Below are 7,137 nucleotides of genomic sequence, written 5' to 3'. Positions count from 1 at the left end.
ATATGGTTAAATTCAACACTGAAATATAAAAACATGCTTTCATATTTTTCTTTAAACTGAGGTATCTGACATTGGTGAAGAACTAACTGGGAGTATTGGTTTATTTTTATTTTTTTGAGACAGTCTTGCTGTGTTGCCCAGGCTGGAATGCAGTGGCACGATCTTGGCTCACTGCAGCCTCACCTCTTGGTTCACGCCATTCTCCTGCCTCAGCCTCCTGAGTAGCTGGGATTATAAGTGCCTGCCACCATGGCTGGTTCATTTTTGTATTAGTAGAGACGGGGTTTCAACATGTTGGCCAGGCTGGTCTTGAACTCCTGACCTCAGGTGATTCGCTCACCTTGGCCTCCCAAAGTGCTGGGATTACAGGCACGAGCCACCACACTCGGCCTGGGATATTCTTGATTATAATTGTAACATATCCCTTTCATAAAAACAAAACAGAACAACAACAACAAAACAGCTGTCTGAAAAGTCTCGAAATTAAAGAGCTCACTTGGACAGGGATTTGGACACCAGTTGAATGGCCCAGCACACCATAGTTACATGGGCCACTCGGCCTGTTAGGTCCTTAGGGTATTTGAAGTCATATGGATATTTGCATTTCTGCCTCTGGATATCGTGTTAGTATTCGGCTAGTGTTTGAGGGCCAGGCTCAGATCCGGGAAAACAAGAGCCCCTGCCCTCACGGCACTTCTCTTCCATGTGTGTGTGTTAGGAAAATAGAAAGCATAAGATATTTTTTTCAGTGAGCTGGGAAGATGGAAAAACAAGCTTAAGATGTTTACTTGTTCAGAAGAAGGGAAGTGCAAGGAACACTCAGCTTTGTTGCTGCTGAAGGAGGCCCCTGGTGGAGGCTGTTTCAGAGGTGGGGTTTCTCTGAGAAAGGTGGTAAGAGGCAAATAGGATGCCCCATCTGGTTTGCCAGAGATGGGGAAAGTTAGTATCCCCAAAACAGCTTCAGCATTCTGGCAAAGCTTTGGAAAACCAGCTACGGTGTAGGACCTTGTTGGCCGCTGGGTAGAAGGAAAACATTGCTGGTCCTGAGGACTGTACTGTTGTTCCACTGCTATAAAGAACTATCTGAGGCTGGGTAATAAGGAAAAAAAATGTTTAATCGGCATACAGTTCTGTGGGTTGTACAGGCTTCTACATCTGGGGAAACTTACAATCAGGGTGGAAGGTGAAGGGGAGGCCGGCATGTCTTCACATGGCTGGAAGGGGAGAGAGAGTGAAGGGGAAGGTGCCATGCACTTCCAAACAACCAGATCTCAGGAGAACGATCATGAGGACAGCACTTGGGGGATTGTGCTAAACCATTAGAAACCACCCCCATGAGTCAATCACCTCCCACCAGGGCTCACCTCCAACATAGGGTTAGAGTTCAGCATGAGATTTGGGTGGGGACACACAGCCACACCATGTCAGGCTTCCCATTCTTCTCCTGCACGTGCTTCGCAAATGGTTCTGTCATTGGTTTTTGTTTCTGTTGATACATAATATACGTACATATTTTCAGAGTGCATGTGATACCTTGATTCACCCCTATATTGATGAAATCTGTGTACTTGGGATGTCTTTCACTTTAAATAGTTTCTTTTCCTTGTGCTGGTTATGTTAAGTTATTCTCTCCTAGCTGTTTTGAAATACACAGTAGATGACCCACTGCCATCCCCCTGCTGATTTATCAATAGTAGGTCTCGTGTTCCCATTAGGCTGTGTGTTTGTGCACATTACCAGCCTCTGCCCATCCTGCTTATGAGTGGGCTCTGCTGGGCCCTGTTGACCACCTACTTTTGGCCTCCATGAGATCTGCTCTCAGCTCCTGCTTATGAGTGAGAACATGCGCCGTTTCCTTGCTTGACTCGTTTGCTTAACGTAATGTCCTCCAACTCCATCCATGCTGCCACGGATGACAGGGCTCTCCGCTGTGTGGTGGAGTATTGCTCCTGTGTGTGTTCGGGCCACGTTCCCTTCATCCCCTGTTGACGGGCACTCAGGTGATTCCAGACCTTGGCTACTGTGGATGGAAGCTGAGAGCAGTCACTGGCTTTATACTCGGGGGACGTGAGCCACTTTGATGTTCTCAAGCAGCCTATCCCCAAAGCCCTCCGCAGAATGCCGCATTCGTTTGTACTCATGGCTTCTTCCACTAGGATGAACAGCTGGGAAGGGGCTTTGAGTGAATGCTTGGGTTTCTGTCTTTAATTGGTACCCAGCTACACTGGCCAAGTAGGGGTCCCAGTGACCCTGGACACTACCTCACATAAGGTCCAAAGATGCAGTTAGGTTCTTTTTTTTTAACTTAAAAAAAAAATGCTTTTGACCTGGGTAAGCTATGGCATTATCAGTTAGAGTTTTTCATATTGGAAAGGTGTATATTTTATTTTCTAAGAAGGAAAGAAATCCTGTTAAATACTCTAACCACAGATTAAATCATGTCAAGGAAAGAGGTACTATTTTGGGGGAAAATTACCCCTTCATGTCAAAGATCAAGGAGATGACTTACATTGTTTAATTGAGTTAATTATGAAATCTTAAGTGGTTTTAAGAAGATGAGCTGTGGATCCTACAAGACATGAGACTGATACTGATTTAATGTTAGTCAGCCCTGACAGAATGTGGCTAATATTTAAAGCTTGCTCCAGTATTGCTTGATAGATTGTAAGTTAATGTAAAGATCTGTTTGACGCTTTTATTTTACAAAATATTATTGAGAAAAAGTTTGACAGCCAAGGAACGGCCTTCAACCAATTTCTTCCTAATTTCTATCACCAGAAAATTTTGTCCTGTTAATTCCAGAATTTACTTTTGGAAAGTTCCCGTAAGGAGAGCAGAGGTATTGGTGGTTGAATGGTGACTTGAATTTAGGTGAAGATCGTTAGATATTTCATAGTCATGTTTGTCTTGGTGGTTTTAGCAATTTTATATTAAACTTAGAACAGTGAGTCAAACCAAATGTGTTCTTTTGCTTTTGTGATACTCCTTTGTATGACTATACTGGTAAAGAATGATAAAATGTGTATTGGGTATTTTTTCTGTGTAGATATTAGGATTTTTAGGGGAACAAATTAATCATTCTTCTAATATACACTGTGTGTTGGGTCCTTTGTATATTAGTTGAATCACTCTAATGAGGACCACTTGAAAGTCTGTTTCTATAGCAGATCTTTTATATGTTGACTTGTGTTATGCAAAATCCTTCATCCTCTAAGAAGACTAAGCAATGGGTTGGAGGAAAGATTTAATCACCCATTAGGTCTATTCCGAATGCCCAGAATTGAATGCAAGTACTAATTATGTTTTTGAAGTGGTGTGTGTGTGTATGGGTGTGTGTAGTGGACTCCTTTTTAGGTCATGGGAGGGAGGTAAAGCGAAGATGAGATTTGCTGATGAACATTTGTGCACATGCTAGTGGAGAAGTCATATGACTTGACTGCACCTGCGTACTCTGATTTTGGTTTCGTTAGTGTCCGTAGCCACAAGCCTCAACTGCCTCTGGGACCCACCCTGAGGGGCTGTGGTGAGGGTTATTATAGAGTCGTGCGTCTTAGTGAAGGGCACAAACGGCCTTGTGGGCCTACTTTGGCTTTGTTTGAACGTCTAGATTGTTAAACTAAGTTTAACATTTTGAGGATTATAAATTGTGATTCTTGTCTAAGAAGAGGTTTCTGTTGTCTCTGAAGACAGGAGCCCCAATACAGAGGGTCCCTGGCTCCCAATTGTTACATATCTGATTTTTTTTTTCAACCTTGTGATGGTGTGAACTAGTCACACTCAGTGCATTGTTTGGCCCAAGATGGGCTGCCTCTGGATGAACCCGTTGTAAGTTGAAACTATGATGTCAAATGCACTTTCTATTTAGGATATTTTCAGCTTACGCTGGGTTTATTGGAACAGTTTCATCCCATGGTAAGTCAGGGAGCATATGTGCTCATAAAAGTGGAGACGATCTCATAGATACCGTGAGATATAATGTCTCTGATGTTATAGAGATACGATGAAAACAATCAAGTGGGACTTGGAAGCCTTGGAGGGACTCACATGGGCGGCTCCTGGAATGCAATCTTGAGCGCCACTGGCTTCTGGATGTGACATCTGTACCTTCTGCTTAGCCCAGTGTGTTATCGGCTGCTCTCGAGGGCAGAGAGGTCCAGCGTTCCTGTGTTTAGGTATTTGAGCTGCCTTAAGAGGCTAGGTCAATTCTCACTGGTGTCTTCAGGGCTTTAGGCCTTCTGAACAAGCAGGAGGAAGCACGACTTTGTAGAGCTTTGGAAATCTCAACGGACTTCAGGGCCATCCCCTTTGGCAGGAGAGAGCCCCACTGGAGGCGAGCAGGGTGCCGTGCGGGCCTCTGCTGGGCCCAGGCATGTACGGAGGTTGTGAGGGCCACAGGACACAGATCGGTCTTGGTTCACAACTGGTGTCGATGGCCACGCAGCATTTCTGCCAGGTACATGAGTGCGGGGACTTGGGTTTTGGGGTGTGCGTCCTGGTTGCCTAGTTGCTTGGAAGACCCCCATTCAGACCCCAGCCTGAGTCACTGTGACAGGCCTCCTGCTTCACACGCCACACGGAAGCCGTGGCGTCGGTCACTGACGTCCACCGGGTGTCAGATGTGCGTGTGTATCTTCCTTGGTCTCGGGATGTGTCTTGTTTTGAGGTTATAGTAAACGTTCTTTACAAGGGGTTTTGGATTTTTTATGTTGTTTGCAAGGAGGCAGCAGGGAGTGCTTGAGCAATGAGATCCCCTTTCCAACCAATACAATTTCAGATCCCAGCAGGTAATTAAGGCAGCGGAGCTGTGGGATCACCTTTCCAACCAATGAGAATTCAGATCCCAGGAGGTAATGACGGCAGCGGGGCGGGTGGCAGAACCCTGAACTGTGGCTGTTTCTGGTGTCTTGCCCCGCGGACAGAGCGTGCTGGGGCTTCCGTGGTCCTCTGTGGGGTGAGTGGAGCGCATGAGCTGGGTGCTGCTGGGCCCTGGCTGGCTCCACAGCCCGGGGTTTATGCAGGACTCGTTAGACAACTTGGAACCCAGAAAGCAGCACGAGGAGAACGGGATTGTGACTTTCTGGATCCTTGGTGCTTCCCAGTCTCAGACACTGAGTAGGCTCTGAGGGGTCTCGCCGGGAAGACTTGCACAGTCGGCCCCCAGGATGGAGTGGGGCTGCAGCGGGTCTTGCAGGAGCTGGAAGTGGGGGTGAGTGTCTCGCAAGCGGGACCTTTCAAGTGGGCCCAGCAGGATGCATCTGTGGAAATGGTGCCACCTAACGCAGGGCTGCGGCCAGCAGGACCTGAAAGGCTACAGCGGGCTGTGTTTCTGCTCTCTCTCGAGTCTCTGCACGGTTTTCCTTGGTTTTTGTCTGTTTGGAGGACGCTTCCCCCTTTCTTGAGCTTACCTAGCCTTCTGAGCTTCTTTGTTGAGTATGACAAAGCCCTGAGAAGGCATTTTTATCGCATCATTGTGTTATCCTGGTGGCTGGATAAATGACCTGCAAATGTGGGTGACTCAGTAGCTCTGAGGGTGTTCAATATCCAAGACAGAGGTGGGAAGGAAATGTTCAGGCAGGCATCAGAGGATCTGTTCTCTGCTTTACACTGGGGCCCTGGTTTGCTGACAGTCTTCACACTCGATCCAAAATGGGGGATAATGAAGTCTCACGGATTCGGCTTCAGCTGAGAGCTGCCTCCAGCACAGTCTTGTGTGAGTAACAGTTTCTATGTTTGGTGCGAAGGGCGGGCGTCAGTCAGTTGATCTTATTTGTGGTGGTGCTTATGGTGGGTTTTCCGTAAGGAATGTAGACTTTATTAGCTTTGGCAAGGGAATCCTGAGTGATAAATTGGAAGAATGTCTCAGGAAATTCTGGAACCTGCAGTGAATCTGGAATCTGTATGAAATTGAGATTTGGATTCTCACGATTTCCTAATGCTACCCCAAAACCCAGTAGTTGAGATAGTCGTAGAGCTTCAGTTGTGCTGCCCCGGTTCCCCATTTTAAAAGGAACACGTTGCTTTCCTCTAGAATGTTCTGAGCTCTGAGTGCTGCCGGCAGAGTGACCAGCTCTCTGCATCAGAGGGGAAGCCAGGGCTGCGTTCACGGCGTCGCGGCAGCCGGGAGCTGACCCTGGACCTCAGGCACGTGTGATGCTGACCATTTTCTGTAAACTCCAAGGGTGTAATGGTCTCCTTGGCCCTTTACAGTCTTCTGAAGCTTTTGATGTGTCTGCACTTTGTAGATTTTTCAGAAGTAGACAGCCTTTTCCCACACCCTTGGGCTGAGTTTCATCAGAGGCTGGTGTGTGGGAAGCACCACACCCACATTCTGACAGGGAAGACTCTGGTGTCCAACTGAGGTCAGAGTGGAAATTTGTTCTTCCTTCCCTCCAGTCTGGTCCAGCTGCTCCCTGCTTGGCCAGAAGAAAATCATGCTTATTCAAGTCGTAGGCAAACCCCCGAAGTCAAACATTTGTCTTTTTTCTTTTTTTTTTTTTTTTTTTTTTTTTTTTGAGACGGAGTCTCGCTCTGTCACCCAGGCTGGAGTGCAGTGGCCGGATCTCAGCTCACTGCAAGCTCCGCCTCCCGGGTTTACGCCATTCTCCTGCCTCAGCCTCCCGAGTAGCTGGGACTACAGGCGCCCGCCAACTCGCCCGGCTAGTTTTTTGTATTTCTTAATAGAGACGGGGTTTCACCGTGTTAGCCAGGATGGTCTCGATCTCCTGACCTCGTGATCCGCCCGTCTCGGCCTCCCAAAGTGCTGGGATTACAGGCTTGAGCCACCGCGCCCGGCCTTGTCTTTTTTCTTTAATATGCCCATTTAGTTTATATGGAATGATAGCTAGAGAAATGCCTTTTAGGGGAAAATTAATTTCCTTAATTACAGAGAACTTTTTGGATAAAAATCAGGAGGCTATTTTGTAATAAGATCTAGTTAAATACTACAGTGGAAAGCTCCTTATATTTGATCTTACACTTGGGCCCTGTGTGCGTGTCCGCATGCTCGTGCTCATGACGCCAGGCGCAGATGTGAACTACAGGCACAGTACATACTTTCTGGTTGCTTCTTTGAACGTCTTATTGCTTGACCTCTCCGACTCAGATGTTGAGTTATGTTGATTCTGTTCAGAATGTTTA

The sequence above is a fragment of the Macaca mulatta genome, chromosome 15, assembly GCF_049350105.2.
Source record: "Macaca mulatta isolate MMU2019108-1 chromosome 15, T2T-MMU8v2.0, whole genome shotgun sequence".
NCBI classification, from domain to species: Eukaryota; Metazoa; Chordata; class Mammalia; order Primates; family Cercopithecidae; genus Macaca; species Macaca mulatta.
Note: the sequence above shows the minus strand (reverse complement) of the source record.